This window comes from Sciurus vulgaris (genome assembly GCF_902686455.1).
Source record: "Sciurus vulgaris genome assembly, chromosome: 5".
Taxonomy (NCBI): domain Eukaryota; kingdom Metazoa; phylum Chordata; class Mammalia; order Rodentia; family Sciuridae; genus Sciurus; species Sciurus vulgaris.
The window spans coordinates 159611660-159631271 of NC_136465.1; the positions used below are offsets into that span (position 1 = coordinate 159611660).

Below are 19612 nucleotides of genomic sequence, written 5' to 3' on the forward strand. Positions count from 1 at the left end.
CAGACTGCATACCCAAGAACACTTAAATGGACAGGCCTCAGTCTCGAGTAAACTACAAAATATGGAGTGGTTTAATCAAAAGTGTTATACAAAATGCTTACTCCTCAACGTATTTATTTAGATATGTGAGATATCGAAAATGTCTGAAGGTGACTATGGTGGACCAATAGAGCAGTAAGGTCAAAGTGAACATCTCTGGGCACCAATTCTAAAAGTATAGGCTAACCTAGTGGTAGAGAAAAGAATGACCAATATGGGGACACACAAGCTAACAAGAGATAACAAGACTTAAATCAGTCTAGTAACACATAACAAATAACAAATGATGGTGGTAATAGCAATACCAAGATCAAGTGACATAAAGAGACAAGACTCTGAACTTTGGGAATCACCATCTGACAGTTGATTTTAAAGATGTTGCCACCATATCTATCTCTCTCTCTCTCTCTCTCTCTCTCTCTCTCTCTCTCTGTCTCACACACACACACACACACACACAGTCAGAACCACTATGAAATTCTATGTGTTATAACAAAAAGAAAAAAAATGTTTTCCAGAAACCCAACTTCTTGTTTGGATTGTACCACTCTCAGCATGGTAATACACAAATAAGTATGGATGATGTGGGAAAAAGCATAGAGTTTGTTGGCATAAACAAATAGAAATCAGTATCAGTAAACTTTGTCATTTATCAATATATTTCCATTCTTCCTCATCAATTCTGGTATTGAAGACAGTCAACGTAGTAGGATTTTTATGTCAGCCAGCTTTTTGTTTTCAGATTCATGCTCTAGAGCCGATTTTGAAGTTTGAGGAGATTTTAGGTCCATCTTACCAAAAATGGATTTGGGTTCAAATCCTGGTTCCTGTGGTTTACTAGGTTTGGCAAGTCACTGAAACTTTGTGAGAGTTCATTTCTTCATTTAGAAAATGAAAATGATAATACCTTTCTAAAAAGGCTGTTTTGAGAATGAAGTAAAGTAAGAAATCTAACACCACTTCAGGAGCACAGTAGAAACTTCATTTTGGGGACAACTTCATTGCAACTGCCTATGGGCTATACCAAGTATTTTATGCCAAGAAACCCTGGAATAAAAGAAGCCTGCAAACACCCACATATTTAGTCAGTCATGATGGGAGAATAAGTGACAAGAACAATTGTTCTCAATCTTAGCTGTACCTGCCTAACATCAGAAAAACTTTCAAAAAAGCATAGTGGTCTAAGCCCCACCCCTCGCCCCCCCCTCAAATCTGAATTCAGCAGCTCTTGAGTGAGCCAGAACCTAAGCATCTACATTTTGGAGAACCTCCACATCTGAATTAGACACAGCATGGTCTCAGGTTTATAACCTTTATGGGCACAAAGTCTTATTTTGCTTTTTCTTTTGTTTTTTGGCTGGGAGTTGAATTCAGGCATGCTTTACCACTGAGCCACTGAGTTGCATCCCCAGCCCTTTTTTTTCTTTTTTTCTTTTTTTTTTTTTTTGAGACAGGGTCTCACTAAGGTTCTGAGGGTCTCAGTAAAATTACTAAGGCTGGCCTCAAACATAAAACCCTCCTGCTTCAGCCTCCTGAGTCCCTGGGGTTATAGGTGTGTGCCACTGTACCTGGCTCATAGGGTCTTTCATAGTTTTTTTAAAAAAACTATTTAAAAACTGCAAACTCATGCTATTTTAACTCTTCCTCTGAAAATACTTTCCAAAATTCGATTATTCCTATAGCTCTCCTTGGAATCTTGATAAATTACCTATCTCTTTGGTTATGTGGGTGTATTTATTATCAGATGAACTTGCTGGAACCGAGAAGGAAGGTTACTGTAATTGATAGAGCCACTGACATAATTCTAAGATACTATGAATTGCACAGGATATTTTAATTATTTAGCTTTTTCTTTTAAGCAGGTCAAAATGAAAGCAGACTAGCATCTATAAACTAGTCCTATTTCTGAGTTTATAAAAGCACCTGAACTTCTTTACTTTTACTCTTTACAAATCACACTTCCATAACAAATACACTTAACTTCTGATGGAGTAGAGCAAATGTATGCAACATCCAACCAACACATCCAAGGCATTGTGTGTGGTCTATAGTGAATAAGGAATAAAAGTAAACCTAGAACTTTCTTATCTTTTACATCTTGAATTTGTCCCTTATCAACAACCTAAAAGGGGAAGTGAAATATAAAAAATATTCCCTTGAGTTATTCACAATAACCAACTTCACCCAGTCTCTCACCATTGCTCTTGGTGGGGACCTTGTGAGATTGGATGGATTTTTTTTTTTTAGGTCACTGCACTATAAGGAAGTAAATGGGTAATTGGGCTGTTGAACTACTTGCCATTAGAGGAGAGAAATAAACTTATGTCATGCATTTTTTTTCCTTGGTTAGAGTTTAATTTGCTTCATCATTCTTTTGCTCTAGGGGAGAATGGTACAGAATAAGTAAAAGAACCACAGGAAGTACTTCCATTTTGATAGTTGTAGAAAATCTATCATTATAAGATAGAAAAAGATACTGTTCCTATATATGTTTTGTGATATGTATGTATATAAATACAAAAAGGACATATATATACACACACATATATGTGTACACAGTAGGTGAATATAAAGGTGTGTATGTGTGTATAAAACATAACTTGCCTTCCTTTCCATTCTAACACATTTTAATTGCATAGTGTCACATGGGTTCATTTTACAAAAGACAGAATCTATTACCCCTTTTGAGCGAAGCCTGAACCCTAAGAAATATTGAAAAAAATGTATGGACTTTACAGTCAGAATCTGGGGGTGGAAATTCCAACTCTATCAGGTAAAATGAGCAAAGTTGAGTTGAATGAAAGGATGAAAATAGATGATTAATAATAATGCAGCTATAGACAGCTGGCTCATCATTCCATTCAGTACATGACAATTTATAATTCATTCATTTATCCCACCTGCCTGAAGAAGGTAAATCTAAGAGAAAGACAATGGAAATGAAGTACGAGTCATCAAATAAAACAAAGCCAATCATTCATAGCATTCATGAACATCTAATATGTAAAAGAAAATGCTATCTTAAGAAAGGCATGCTTTTCAAGTATTTCTAAACTGGTTTAACATTCTAAAATATTTTCCACAAAAAATCATACTGTAGCAGAAAAATTATAAAAACTATTAAAACTCTGATATACCTGTACTCTATTCTCTAATAGCTCTATATACCCTAACTGTGTACACAAAAGTGCCACAAGTTTCCAGGGACACATTTCGACAACAGAAATGGATCAATAATCTTTCCTACTATGCTATGGAACAAACAAAATGGGATCACCACTAACTATAGGCAACCCACGGTGGTACCCATTCCAGAATTCAGGAGTTCCATTAAACCAGTAGGAAGGGAAAGCCCAGAAGATGCTCTGGAAACTGAAAGTAAAGGATCTCTGTGTAATGCATAAGGAAAGCAAAGAGTGAAGTGAAAGGAGCAGAACAGGGTCAGAAGAACTCTAAAGAAGGAAAAAGAGTAAACTGCCATAGAATGTGAAATGATTTAGTTGTGGTAAGAGGAGAGAGGTTAAGGTTAGAGAAGTAGGTATAGATTAGCTCCAGGGTAGGTGTAGTATAGCAGGTTAAGATAATCGCAAACAAGTAAAAATGATAATTTTAGAGAGAGGACTAAACATCTCTGACATGGTCAGGGAGAGAAGGAATAAGCAAGATGAGTAAATGAAATGGATACCCTTAGGTTGAGGTTCCTACACCAGTGGGACACTGTTCATCTCCAGGAGGTATCTGTGGTAAAATTCCCAGTAAATATAACCTAAGAGTGGGAAAGAAACGGAAATTCCTTTAACTATACTAAGCTATGTAAACCATAGTTATTGGGTTTTGGAGTTAGACCTCAGCTTGCATCAGATTTTGCCACTTAGTTCCTAAGTAAGACTTGAAGTAAATCATCTAACCTCTAAACACCATGTTCTTAATGGCTAAACTTTGCATAATAATGCCTACATCAAAGGACTCTTATGAAAGTGAGAAGATAACACATGGGAAATGCCCAGTACCATTCAAGAATTCTTTCCACTTCTTTGTTTGCTTTTGTTTAGGGTATTATTAAATAAAATTCATGGGAGACCACTGGATTGGACTGATGAGGCTACCCAAAATAGAGTTAATCATGCTGAAATTTCATTCCATCAAGCATGGAACTCTCTGGCTTATCTGACCTTCGAAGAACTCATGAAAGAGAGAGAGAAAGTAAAGAAACAGGGTCAAAACCTCAAACAGGCCAGTGTGAACCACATGGTAAGGAAGTCCACTCTACTTTAACAAGAAAATTGTTTGAAATGGCCAATCTGTTTTTTGTTCTCTTTTTGCTTTCTTCATTCCTCTCTCTAAAGCCAAACTCCTCTGATCAGCTCATCAGAAAGTGAATTCAATTTTTAGAGTTAGGTGTTGACCAATTCTAGAATAAAAAATAAAAGCCAGATAAAATCTTTAAATTTGTTGTAATTTTATCATTTCACAGTATATGATACAAGTTCTTGAATATGAAGTTTATTTCTGCCCAGGAGAGATGATCCAATCTCTTTCATAAAAATGAAATCAAGAAGAATATGAGAATTTAAATGAACATCCTGGGCCTATGTGTGCTTGTGAAATGTTTTAGTCAGCTTTTTCACTGCTGTGACTGAAAGACCTGATCAGAACAACTGTAGAGGAGGAAAACTTTACTTAGGGGCTCAGTTTCAGAGGTCTCAGTCCATACAAGGCCAGCTCCATTTCTCGGGGTTCAAGATGAAGTGGAATATCATGACATAAGAGTGTGGTGGAGGGAAGCAGTCCACATGATGATCAGGAAGCAGACAGAGAGATCTCCACTTTGGGTACAAATATGTACCCAAAGCCACGCCCCTAATGTCTCACCTCCTCTAGCCACAACACACCTGCCTCCAGTTACCACTCTGTCAATCCCATCAAGGGATTAATTCACTGACTGGGTTAAGGTTCTCACAACCCAATCACGTCCCCTCTGAACCCTCTTGCATTGTCTTACATTGAGCTTTTGGGAGACACCTCACATCCACACCCTAACATGAGACATCAGACACTGATTAGACACTGAACTCTAGCCCTAACTCCAAAGGCAAGCAATAGTTCTGAATAGAGGCTCTCCCAAAGGACATACCTGTTTCTAACTCATTGAAAGCCTCTGTGTAGGGTAATAGTGACCTTAACAGTGTCTCCCTTGGAGGCAGAATAGAAGTTACTGAATTAAATGGCAGAGAGACTTTCATGTTCAGCACACCTGACACTTCAGTGTTAAATTTCCTCTTCCTCAAATAAACCAAGTGTTACTGAGTAAATGAATTATTTTCATGTTCCATGTACATCACAAATCTGTTAGGAATATGTTGTTCAAATATTCTAAAATATTTTACTTATTTGCTTTATAGCTCCTGGAAGTACTTTCCAAAGAAGTAGGCCTGAAGGATAGAAGATGTTATATTTATTATAAGGATAACTTCATATAAAATAAATAAGGAACTGTAAATTACAAAAAAAAGTTTATCAGAGTTTGGTTTTATTTGAGTTATGATTTTATGCCCCTCACTGATACTGCCCTATTCAGCAAAGAACTAGAACAAACATTATAGTTAATTGACAAGAATCATAAACTCGCAACACCAACAAAATTTACTTTAAACAACTGAATAAAAGCATCAACTGACTGTGCTCTTCATTATATATTTTCCATTGTTCAGTTAAGACAATTGGTCTACCTTCCCTTAATTTTTTTTGGCTTCCAAAAAGTAAGCAGAAAATACATAAAGGCATATCATCATAATATATTCCACCAACTTTGGCTAAATAAATTCTAGAAATTTTGCTATAGTTGTCCAGCTAAACTCTTTGGCATGGAATTTCCAACTCAAATTCCTCAGTCTGGTCCTGAGAAGTCCCCCATCTAATGACCCTTACCCTTTCCCATTAGCTGTTTTGCTTTCTATTTCCCAATAGTTTGGCACAATGGATGCTCAATATTTGTGGAAAAGGAGGGAGAAACAGCAGGAGGGAAAGTAATATCAATTTGCTTTTAGGGACAACAGGAAGTAATTCCTCTATTCTACAAAATAATTTTCCATCAGACCAGTGTATGGAATTGCATCCTTAATGGTGTATTCTTTTCAGGTGTTAATTTCTTTAAAAATGTAAATCTTGGATGAAAAGTAATTTATTCATCAATTCTATCCTAAGAAGAAATTTTGAAGTCAGAACAAGAGAGGGTAGTGAACATGTGAAAAGGAAAAATATAGAAAAGGGGTATTCTGGGAAACACATTGCTCTTTGACTTTTCACTAAACTTCTTGACTCCTTTGGCCAACCATTCAACAATTATTAGCTCTCATGCACCTGGTGATAGAAACATTCAATTATGAGAAATTGGAAAATATTCATTCTACAAATATTATTGGGTTCCTAATATATGCCAGTTCCATAAATATAGAAAAGTGTGTCTAGCCAAAATGTAAATCCTAAAGAGAGAATTACGACTGTGATGAGTAGAACATTGGAGAACTGTCATAGGGACACATAATGAAAAGGCACACTAGATGTTTAGCAGATACAGGAGTGGGGCTTATAGAAGATCATTAGTGAGTAGCAATTTACCTATCTTTTTATCATATACTATTCCTGTGTCATGTCTATCAGCTCTAATCCTTTAATCCTTGCTTAAAACACAATCTAGCCCCAATTAACTGTTTCTTTCTTTCCCTTTTACCCTTGTACCTGAGTTTTCAGTACACAATGTAGGTTGTAAGACACCCATAGCCAAATTGAACAATTGCTTCAAGTAATAAACATAAAATCTGGATTTACTAGTCATATGAGGATGCAGTTTTTACTTACAAAAAGATTCTTTCAAATGAAGATATCATTACACAGTTAACTATGACCTGTTCAAGACTATATGTAAATTTTAATAATTGATTTTGGTACAACAATCATTGTGTCAACATGTACCTATTGTAGAGCCACTATTAAGACTGAAATAAATCTAACTTAAGGTTGTTTAATAAAAATATAGTTCACACTTATTTTCTGTCTTCCAACTAGACAGTTTTTCTTGGGAAATTAAGCCCCAATATCATTTATATAACTGAGATAAAAATAACATGAGTGACAAAAAGTTTTTGTCCTTATCGACATTTGTGTTGTATTTATAGCCAAAAGAAGAGGAAAAGCTTTTATCAACTATACTAACTCCTAAGACAAAATAATTTAGTTTTAATAAGTGGCAGCCATGCAGCAGAACCAACCATCTCCTACTAAGACCAGTCCCTGCCAACATTCTTTGAGTTAAGCAGATGGTTTTTAAGATCTTAGTAAATAAATCAGTATTCATGAAAACCAACAGGATTAGAAAAATCAACTTAAGATACATTTATTTCCTTTTTTTGTTCCTTTCCTTACTTCTTCCCTTATTCTCTTCTTTCTTCCTATCTTTCTTAGTTTCTGTTATTTAACAAGTTCTTATCCAATACCTCTAAGAATTCTTTATATATAGAATGCTTGACAAAACAAGATGTTTTCCAAACCAGTGTCTGACAAAGAGTTTTATATACAGAATGAAGAAATTGAGCTCAGTAATAGCAATTAGATAAAAACAAATTGATCTAAAGAATATACATTCATTAGTTAATGAAAGAAAAAGGATATCTTCAGTAGGTTCCATAGTGCTCTGTCCATTAAGCCTCCTGTGCAATAATTCTATCAATCTCATGATAAAATCCTAAGAATCATAGATATGCAGGTTACATAAAGCAATACAATACTAACTAACACTGGCATCAGAATCTCCAAGGGTGCTTGCTGAAAAGTCATACTCCTAGCTGCCTCCAGATTTACTTAAAACATTGGAGTTGTATAGGAATCTGTATTTTTAACAAACACCATTATTTTGCACACCAAGCTCTGAGAAGCTCACCAAAATGTTCAAGACACATTGACCCCAACTGTGTGTTTAGAGTCTGAATTTAACAAGAAAGAAGAGCTCTATAGATAAGTGCTAACAGTTCTCAAAACTTTGAGGAATTTTCATTACCCTGAAATTTATTTTAGCTTTCCTGCTCATTTTTGATTACCTTTACTTGCTACACTTCTAATTATTTGTTTACATTTTATGCCCTAATACATACAATTTTTTATTAAGAAGATTCTTTCTGAGCATGTTTTGGGGGGGAAAAATGTGACATCCCACTTCTAGTTCCACTCAGACTCCAGAATTCTCTGTACATTCTATGACCTCTATGTCTCAGTCTCCTAGGTGCATCTGACAACAAACATGGAAGCAGAAAATTGTGATACCATCTTTGACAGTGTAAAAAAGATTTTAAATACACATTCACTAATTCTTTACATTAATTTCTCATTTTTTTTCTACCACCATTTCTATCATCAATTCTAGACACATAAAATAATTGGCAGTTTCTCAATTACATGGTTATGCTCAACCCCACCACATTATCTAACAGATCTTTCCTGAAAGCTGTAAGTTCCTTCCCTGTACCAGGGTCTAATTTATATCTCCACTTCTGTAATGCCCTCTGTATATTTGTCAAAACACTTTTCACACTGAACTATGATCTGCACCAAAAGGTCAGCTCGCCATGGTCAGGAACTGTGTCTTAGTTTATGATGTATTTTCATATCCTGGCACAGAGTCTGAGGATATGCTCATTATGAATTTCAGAGATGTATAAAAGGATAGCAGAAATAAGGCTGTAAGAGGTCACAGGTAAAGTGTCTGGGACAAGCAAGAAAAACTTGGGAAAAGTAATTACACTTGAGCTGTGTCTTGAAGTGGTAGAGACAGCAAAGTGGGAGGGCAGATGTTCCTCTCCATTAAAATGGCCAATAACCTTTTTTAATAGCACAAAAATCTCTGACATGGATTACTGTAACAGTTCCTTAAAAGGTCTTGTCATATCTAATATTTGCCAGCCATTTTCCACACTTGGAAAAATCTGAATATGCCCTGCCTCTTAATTTAGTCTGCAAGATTTATGTGTGATCTGACTCTTTCCAATATCTCCAGATTTGATGGTTATTCTGCCCATCTGGAACACTATGTTCTAACCATATATGTATGGTTTCTGGCATGTACCAAGCTTTTTCTTTTACCTCTGGACCTACAGACCAAGAGCACGCTTCCTTTCAATTTTGCCTAGATAACTTCTAGGGCTCCCTCAGGGCTCAGTTTCTACATCAGTTTCTATAGGATCCAGTTTTCACCTTATTTCCTTGAGGATAACTAGGCCAAGTCAACTACACAAACTCTCATAGCACCCTTCACTGATCGCAATTACTGCGGGGGCACCTGGCTCTCCTTGCAGTGCTTGACAGAGTTCCACTCAAGGATGATTGCAGAGACTCATCCTAAAAGGATTGCATGCCAGATGTATGCCTCCCTAGCTTGGATGTTATTCTGTGGAGTTTTCCTAATAATATATTACTCACTTCAGTCTGAGGATCTTGCTAGAGGTGATGGGAATAATTCTACAAATTTCCAGAAAAACATCACGGAGACAAAAAACATGTTGAAACCCTGTGATGTTAACCTCACTACAGGAGAATGTTTTTATTATGTTAAAAATCAAACACTGCATTTACTGGCACAGCCAGAACCTGTTGGGGCACAGAAATTTATATATAACAATGTTTCCCCAAGTTCTAAGCACAAAGCACCTCCCACAGTAGCTACTAGATATGGACTAGCTTATTTTATCTATGGCAAGCCCTGGTACCCCCCTAAAGGCAAGCCCTTAGAGAAGGTAGACATAGATCTCCCCCTGTCTCCTACAGGGTGGTTTTATCCAGATGATGGTTGTGTTTATGTGTGGTGGTAAGGTAAAAAAATAAGGTTTCACAACATTCCTTCCTTCCGACAAAAAATATGTCACCCCTATAATAAACATTGGTACATAATAACCATTGGGACCGCTGCCCTCCTGTAACCCTTCACTCAACAATTTAGATATTAACCAGAAGGACCTAGTAGAGATGGTCACATGACATTATTTGTCTATTGCTTTACTGCCAAAGTAATAAGAATAATCTTAGGTCACATAGAGTTTAGATATTAAGGAAATAAACATTGTATTAGCTCATTGACTTAGATATTCTTAAAATAATTGTGATTAAGTAAGGATAATCTGTACGGTTACTGTTTTCTCATAATCTTTTGGTAAAAACAATTTCTGCGTATGCTTTGGAAACTTCTTTGATTTTATTAATCATAAGCCTGTCATCATAGCCTGAAGAAAAATGTATAGAAACCCAGCCTTCCCCAGAATAAAGTGGGATTGATTGCACCAGAACTAGAGTCTATGTCTTTCATTCTCCATCCATCGCCGACGCTATCTCCCCGTGCCCCGTTTACCAGTGTGGAACCCATGGGCTCCTGCTAGTGCTGGACCCCGGCAAATTACAGTGAAATAATTATCTGTGAAATACCCATCTTCCAAAGACAGTACGAGCTTCAAAAGAGCTGGGAGATGGTCTTTTCCATTATTGCCTGCTCAATGTCTATTATACTGTCTGGCCCATAGAACCATTCAATAAATATTTGTTGACATAATGAACAAATTATTTTAGGCAGCTTTTGTGATACTGTGACCAAAATATCCAACAAGAACAACTTAAAAGAGGAAGAGAGTTCATTTGGGGCTCACAGTTTCAGAAGTCTCAGTCCTTAGAAAGTTGACTCCATTACTCTGGGTCAAAGGGTGAGGCAGCACATCATGGGGAAGAGTTCAGCAGAAGAAAGCTGCTAAGCCCATGGTGGAGTCAGGAAGCAGACAGGCCACAGGGAAGAGGCACCCTTCCAGGGCATTCCTCCAGTGACCCACCTCCTCCAGTCATGCCCCGCCTACTTACAGTTACTACCCTGTCAGTCCATTTAAGCTAGTATAGACTGATTAGGTCAGAGCTCTCATTTTACCTCTGAATAGACCTGGACCTTTTGGGAAACATCCCTTATCCAAATCATAACACAAATAAATGTGAATGAATAAATGAATGTCTTTATTTTTTATTAAATTTTAAGCAAAATGAGGACAGGTTTCATGTCTGTCTTATTCATCACTGTATTCCCACTGTCTAGCACAGTGTCTGGCATATAATAAAGCTCTCACTAAACAGTTATAGAAAACAATGAGTAAATGATTGACTGAATGAACATGGGAATGTGGCATCTGAGATTACAGCCACTTACTTGGTCTTGCCAAAATGCATTGCTCTGTAATAAAGTCATGAAAGATAATGTATTTTCCTAAAGTAATATTATAGCTGGGAACTGGATTATAGAACAAGGACTGCATATCAAAAAATCATATATGAATAATAATGTGTCATAAAAGCAAAACTTTAGGACGTAAATGTTAATCATTATTTAAAGTTATAACAACATACATACGTGTTGTTGGAGTCTACTACAGTTTATGTTCATGTGTTAGAAGCTAGGGCTTCAGTGTGGTGATGTGAAAGGTAATGGATCTGTAAGAGGTGGGGCCCAATAGTAGGCCACTGGGGGATTCTGTTCTCAGAAGGGAATAAAGTATTTTTCACAGGATAATTGTTATAAAGAGAATAAACCTAGTATTCCTGGGCAATCTCTTTGGCTTCTGATATGGCAGTGTGATCTCTTCCTCTCAGATGTGCTCCTGATGTATGTGATACTATCTACTATGAGATCCTCGCAGGACCAAGTCAGTGCCAGTCCCATTTCCTTGACTTTTCAGAACTATGAGCTAAATAAATCTTTCATTCATACATTACCAAGCCTCAGATATTTAATCAAAATATAAAAAAAAACCACACACACACACACACACAGCCTCAAAGTAAAACACAGACTACATACTGTATAAAATTCTATTTTGTTTTAAAATTTTTGCTAAGTAAACTAAATGTACTAGGTTTAAAAATATTCAACAAAGTTGAAGTTCGGGTATTGCGATACCCCCTGCTTCATTTTTCCTGCGAAGGATTGCTTTAGCTATTCTGGGTTTCTTATTCTTCCAGATGAATTTCATGATTGCTTGCTCTATTTCTGTAAGGTACGTCATTGGGATTTTAATTGGGATTGCATTGAATCTGTATAGCACTTTTCGTAGTATGGCCATTTTGACAATATTAATTCGGCCTATCCAAGAACATGGAAGATCTTTCCATCTTCTAAGGTTTTCTTCGATTTCTTTCTTTAGTGTTCTGTAGTTCTCATTGTAGAGGTCTTTTACCTCTTTTGTGAGATTGATTCCCAAGTATTTTATTTTTTTCGATGCTATGGTGAATGGGGTAGTTTTCATAATTTCTCTTTCTGAGGATTCCTCACTTATGTATAAAAATGCATTGGATTTATGAGCATTGATCTTGTAACCTGCCACTTTACTGAATTCACTTATGAGTTCTAACAGTTTTCTGGTGGAATTTCCTGGTTCCTCTAAGTATATAATCATATCATCCGCAAATAGGGATAGTTTGAGTTCTTCTTTTCCTATTCGTATTCCTTTAATTTCCTTGGTCTGTCTAATTGCTCTGGCTAGAGTCTCAAGAACGATATTGAATAGGAGTGGTGAAAGAGGGCATCCCTGTCTTGTTCCAGTTTTTAGGGGGAATGCTTTCAGTTTTTCACCGTTTAGAATGATATTAGCCATGGGCTTAGCATAGATGGCCTTTACAATGTTAAGGAATGTTCCCACTATCCCTATTTTTTCTAGAGTTTTGAGCATGAAGGGGTGTTGTATTTTATCAAATGCTTTTTCTGCATCTATTGAAATAATCATGTGGTTCTGGACTTTAAGTCTATTGATATGGTGAATTACATTTATTGATTTCCGGATGTTGAACCAACCTTGCATCCCTGGGATAAAACCCACTTGATCGTGGTGCACTATCTTTTTAATATATTTTTGTATGCGATTTGCTAAAATTTTATTGAGAATTTTTGCGTCAATGTTCATTAATGATATCGGTCTGAAATTTTCTTTCCTCGATTTATCTCTGTCTGGCTTGGGTATCAGGGTAATATTGGTTTCATAGAATGAGTTTGGGAGGGTACCCTCCTCTTCTATTTCATGGAATACTTTGAGAAGTATTGGAATGAGCTCTTCTTTAAAGATTTTGTAGAACTCGGCTGAGAACCCGTCTGGTCCTGGACTTTTCTTTGTTGGTAGGCTTTTGATGACCTCTTCTACTTCATTACTTGAAATTGATCTATTTAAATTTTGTATGTCCTCCTCGTTCAATTTAGGCAATTCATATGTCTCTAGAAACCTGTTGATGTCTTCGAAATTTTCTATTTGGTTAGAATATAGATTTTCAAAATAGCTTCTAATTATGTTTTGTATTTCAATCGTGTCTGTTGTGATATTTCCTTGTTCATTCCGAATTTTGGTGATTTGGGTTTTCTCTCGTCTTCTCTTTGTTAGAGTGGCTAAGGATTTATCAATTTTGTTTATTTTTTCAAAGAACCAACTATTTATTTTGTCAATTTTTTGTATAGTTTCTTTTGTTTCAATTTCGTTGATTTCAGCTCTGAGTGTAACTATTTCCTGTCTTCTACTACTTTTAGTGTTGGTCTGTTCTTCTTTTTCTAGGGCTTTGAGCTGAAGTGTTAGGTTGTTTATTTGTTGATTTTTACTTCTTTTATTGAATGCGCTCCATGAAATAAATTTTCCTCTAAGTACTGCTTTCATAGTGTCCCAAAGATTTTGATATGATGTTTCTTTGTTCTCATTTACCTCTAGGAATTTTTTAATTTCCTTCCTAATATCTTCTGTTATCCATTCATCATGTAACAGCATATTGTTTAATCTCCAGGTGGGGGTATCGCAATACCCGAACTTCAACTTTATTACAAAGCAATAGTAACAAAGACGGCATGGTACTGGTACCAAAATAGACAGGTAGATCAATGGTACAGAATAGAGGACACGGACACAAACCCAAATAAATACAACGTTCTAATACTAGACAAAGGCGCCAAAAATATGCAATGGAGAAAAGATAGCCTCTTCAACAAATGGTGCTGGGAGAATTGGAAATCCATATGCAACAGAATGAAACTAAACCCATATCTCTCACCCTGCACAAAACTCAACTCAAAATGGATTAAGGACCTTGGAATCAGACCAGAGACTCTGCAGATTATAGAAGAAAAAGTAGGTCCCGATCTTCAACATGTCGGCCTAGGACCAGACTTCCTCAACAGGACTCCCATAGCACAAGAAATAAAAGCAAGAATCAATAACTGGGATAGATTCAAACTAAAAAGCTTTCTCTCAGCAAAGGAAACTATCAGTAATGTGAAGAAAGAACCTACAGAGTGGGAGAATATCTTTGCCAATCATACTTCAGATAGAGCACTAATCTCCAGAATCTATAAAGAACTCAAAAAACTCTACACCAAGAATACAAATAATCCAATCGACAAATGGGCTAAGGAAATGAACAGACACTTCACAGAAGAAGATGTACAAGCAATCAATAAACATATGAAAAAATGTTCAACATCTCTAGTAATAAGAGAAATGCAAATCAAAACCACCCTAAGATTCCATCTCACCCCAATTAGAATGGCGATTATCAAAAATACAAGCAACAGGTGTTGGCGAGGATGTGGGGAGAAAGGTACACTCATACATTGCTGGTGGGGCTGCAAATTAGTGCAGCCACTCTGGAAAGCAGTGTGGAGATTCCTTAGAAAACTAGGAATGGACCCTCCATTTGACCCAGCTATCCCACTCCTTGGCCTATACCCAAAGGATCTAAAATCAGCATACTACAGAGATACAGCCATATCAATGTTCATAGCTGCTCAATTCACAATAGCCAGACTATGGAACCAACCTAGATGCCCTTCAATTGACGAGTGGATAAAGAAACTGTGGTATATATACACAATGGAATATTACTCAGCCATAAAGAATGATAAAATTATGGCATTTGCAGGCAAATGGATGAAATTGGAGAATATCATGCTAAGTGAGATAAGCCAATCTCAAAAAGACAAGGGACGAATGATATCGCTAATAAGTAGAGGATGACACATAATGGGGGGGAGGGAAGGGTTAGAGTTAGGGTTAGGGAGGAGGGCAAGTATGGAGGAAGAAAGTACTGTATAGAGGGTAAAGAGGGGTGGGAGGGGTGGGGGGAAGGGGAAAAAATAACAGAATGAATCAAACAACATTATTGTATGTGGATTTATGATTACACAAATGGTATGCCTTTGCACCATGTACAAACAGAGAGGCAACATGTATCCCATTTGTTTACAATAAAATAAAAAAAAAAGAGAAAAAATAAATAAATAAATAAATAAATATATATGTGAACATAAAAAAAAATTTTTTTCAACAGAAATTTGGAAGCATTTCTACTATTTAGAAGCACTTTTAAAGAAGATTAGGATGACCAAGCTCAGGATTTATTGGTCTTCAATTAAAGTTGATATTATTTAATGCAGCATCTAAATATTTGAAGGGTTTCATTAAGGACCTTAGATAAGAAGATTTGACACACTGGAGTCATTTTTATCTAATCCTGTTGTTACAGATGCCTTTTAACTTTCTTTGTAGCAGAACAAAATATTAGATTGAGTCAGATGGTAAACATGCTAGGCTTTGCTGGCCATACAGCCTCTGTTGCAATGACTCAACTCTACTGATACATCAGGAAAACAGTCATAGACAACATATCACTAAATGGATATGGCTGTCTTCCAATAAAGCTTTATTTACAAAAATAAGTAGATTTGGTCTGTAGGCCAGTTTACGGACAACTGTTAAAATAGATAATTGCTATTCTAACTACATAACATCCATTGCCACCTCATTTGGCAAAGGAACCTTGATTTTCACTTATGGAATTATCTCTCCTCCATTCCCAGCCCATATAGTTAGAGTGAAATTGACCCAGACCTATAACACCAGGATCAGTTCAATTAGATGTAGCCCAGCACAATCCAATTAGAATATTTCTTCCCCTCAGATGCAGTTATTGATTAAAGATAGAGCAAACACAGATAAGCAGATGAGTATTAGTACTCACCTAAATTCAAGTATTTATGTATAGATAATTTGTTAAAATAATCACAATATTTCCAGTTGCATGACAGGGAAAAGAGACAATATTTTTTAAAGTCTACCATATAACAGGTACTATATTAGTAGTTTATAGCTATTTCCTTACTTCAAGTGCACACAGTCAGTAAGGTAGGATTAATCATCCTGCTTTTAGAAGAAGACACAAAGCAAGGTTTAGCAAGAATAGGTACCCCATTCAAATAACACAGTTAATAACAAAAGTCTAAGATCTTTACACAATACTCCAGTGCCTAAGATCCCAGATGGTGAAGCTAAGAATTGCCATTTAAGTTTTGAAACAAAAATCATACAGAGGGTACTTAAACTCAATAAACAATATACAAAAAGTATAGGATAGAATTTCCCTCCTTGGAAGACTTTCAGTTCAATCTAGGGATTAAAAGTGAGATTCATAAAGTAACTGCAGAAGAGAAAACGTGCATTGTGGGGCTCAGTCAAGTATTTCACCAGTTCAGAAGAGGGAGGTGTTACACAGGATTACATGTAAACTACATATTATTTAAAGCAAATGCCTTATAAAGACAATAAGAAGGATTTAATACTAGAACTCAGGCATATCTGAGGTAGTAATGTCCTTACTCCTGCAGGCTAGAAAATCAATTCATATTTAATGCCTTGCTTTGTAAGAGGTGTTGATCTCTAATGGCTGGAAAGTTACTGTAAGTTCTGCTTGCTTGTTTTCCTTCTTTCTGTGATATTACTTTCCTGTCATCTCTAAGCACAATATAGCTGAACTGATGTTCACTTGAATGTCTGAACATGTTTCCCACATTACTTCCAGAGAAACACTGTTCTTTTCATGCAGGCATATATTCTAATCCAACGTAAAACTCTCCCTTGCATGATTTTTTAAGAAATAAAAATGTCAAATTCAGTTATAGACCCTTTAAATCTTAACAGGATCCACTTCTTTCCCTCTCTCTCTCTACAGATGATGTTTATTGGTATAAATATTTCCCACCCATCTTTTTTATACTTTTATTATATAATGTCCATATACCTACAATACTGCACAGTTGTATGTGCCTTTAAAATTACACAAACGGTGTCATAATGTACTTACTATCTCTGTCACTTAACGTTATATTTGCAAAATCTGCTCATTTTCCAGATATAGTAAATAAGACTTATTTTTTATTATACTTTACATGCCTTATAGGTTTCTAGATATAAATAGTTCATCATTAATTCATCTACTTCCTTAAAGATGGAAATTTGGATTGTTAGCATTTGTTTTTGATTTCTTACTATTACTAACAATGTCACAATCAAAATTTCTATGCACATTAAATGAAAATTTTCCTTGAGTTTTTGAACTCACAGAAAAATACAAACATGCACATACAAAAATATTTACTGCATTATTTACAAAGGCAAAAACTGAATACACTCAAATTATATGTCAATAACAGAAAAAATACATAGCTTTCAATATATTTACACAACACAGTTAATGAGAATGGGATGATATATACTTACTTATACTAAAAGACACCCAAAATTGATGGCTCAGTGAAAAAAATCAATTTACAAAATGTTACTGTTTACATATATCCTCCAAAAGTCCATGTGTCAGAACAGGGGAAAGGAGGAGGAGAGGGCAAATGGAAGTAATGGAGCCTGAACAAATTATAATCCATGTTTTTATAATTTGATCAAAATGAATCCTAATGTTGTATATGAATTGAAGGAACCAATAAAGAAAAGTTCGTGTGTTAGGAACTTAATCCCCAAATTCATATGTTAATGCCTTTAGAAGGTAATTAGGATTGGATTAGATCATGAAGGTGGGACCCCAGTGACTACATGAGGGGCTTCGTAAGAAATGAAGGAGAATTTTAAGTTACATTCTTGCTCTGCCTCATCACATGATGCCCTCTCTCATGTTATCATGCAGTAAGAAGGCTCTTGCCAGATGCTGATTAGATGCCCTAGAGGCCAGTTCCATGCTCTTAGACTTCCCAGCTCCAGAATCATCAGCCAGATAAACTTCTTGATAAATTACCCAGTCTGATATATTCAGTTACCTCACTTTTTAGAAAAATGACAGCATTAATTACATATTTATATAGAAAAATTAAAGGTTATTTAGGAAAATTATGCTAGTAAATATCTCTGATATATAGGATGGACTTATATTTTCTCTATTTTAAATTTATATAGTACTATATGTATACATTTTAATCTATATATGTATGTGTGTGTATATGTATGTGTGTGTATAACTATAGTTATTCTTACCCAAGTTATGCATTTTTTTTATTTTTCTAATTTTAATTAATTAATTTATTTTTACATTTTTTAGAGACTGCATTTTGATTCATTGTACACAAATGGGGTACATCATTTCATTTCTATGGTTGTACATGATGTAGATTCATGCCATTCATGTAATCATACATGTACATAAGTAATGATATCTGTCTCATTTCACCACTTTTCATACCTCCCCCCATTTCCTTCTACATAATCTAAAGTTCCTCCATTCTTCTCTCACTCCCAGCACCCCCCCACCCATTACATATCCTTCTCCACTTATCAGGGAAAACATTAAGCCTTTGTTTTTTGGGCTTGGCTTATTTCACTTAGCATGATATTCTCCAATTCCATCCATTTATTTGCAGATGCCATAATATTATTCTTCTTTATGGCTGAATAATATTCCTTTGTGTGTGTGTGTGTGTGTGTGTGTGTGTGTGTGTGTGTGTGTCACAGTTTGTTTATCCATTCATCTGTTGAAGGACATCTAGGTTGGTTCCACAATCTAGCTATTGTGAACTGAGCTGCTATAAACATTGACATGGCTGTGTTACTGTAGTATGCTGATTTTAAGTCCTTTGGGTATAAACTGAGGAGTGAGATACTGGGTCAAAAGGTGGGTTCATTCCAAGTTTTCTGAGGATTCTCCACACTGCTTTCCTTTCCAGAGTGGCTGCAACAATTTGCAACTCCACCAGCAATGTAAAAGTGTTATGCATTTTAATTCTCTGATCACCACTATTCCCTAAAGGGTCACTTCTGCTGATTTCTAATCCATCTTTATTTTTAGCACAAGACATAACAAATTATTGGCTTAAAAAATTCACAAATTTATTTTTTTACCATTCTGTAAGTCAGAATTATTGAAATCAAGATGTCAACAGGGCTGCATTCCTTCTGGAGGTTCTACAAGGATCTGTTTCCTTGCCTTTCCAAACTTTTGGGGGAAGGCTGTATTCCCAACTCATGTGCCTTCCTCCACCTTCAAAGCCAGCAGCAGAGTATCTTTAAATCCCTTTCCTACTTTGGTATTTCCTCTTCCATTTTATAAGGAATTTGTGATCACATTGGGTCCACCTAGATTACCCAGGAAAATCCTCCCATCTCAAAATCCTTAATCACGTTTGCAATAACAGAAAAAATACATAGCTTTTAATATATTTACACAACACAGTTAATGAGAATGGGATAATATATAC

General features: G+C 35.8%; 1 protein-coding gene across 9 annotated transcripts in view; it reads right to left on the reverse strand.

Moving 5' to 3' along the window:
* The window catches only part of ANKS1B (ankyrin repeat and sterile alpha motif domain containing 1B), a 1201009-nt gene that overhangs the window by 768431 nt on the left and 412966 nt on the right, over positions 1–19612 (reverse strand). The window lies entirely within an intron of this gene.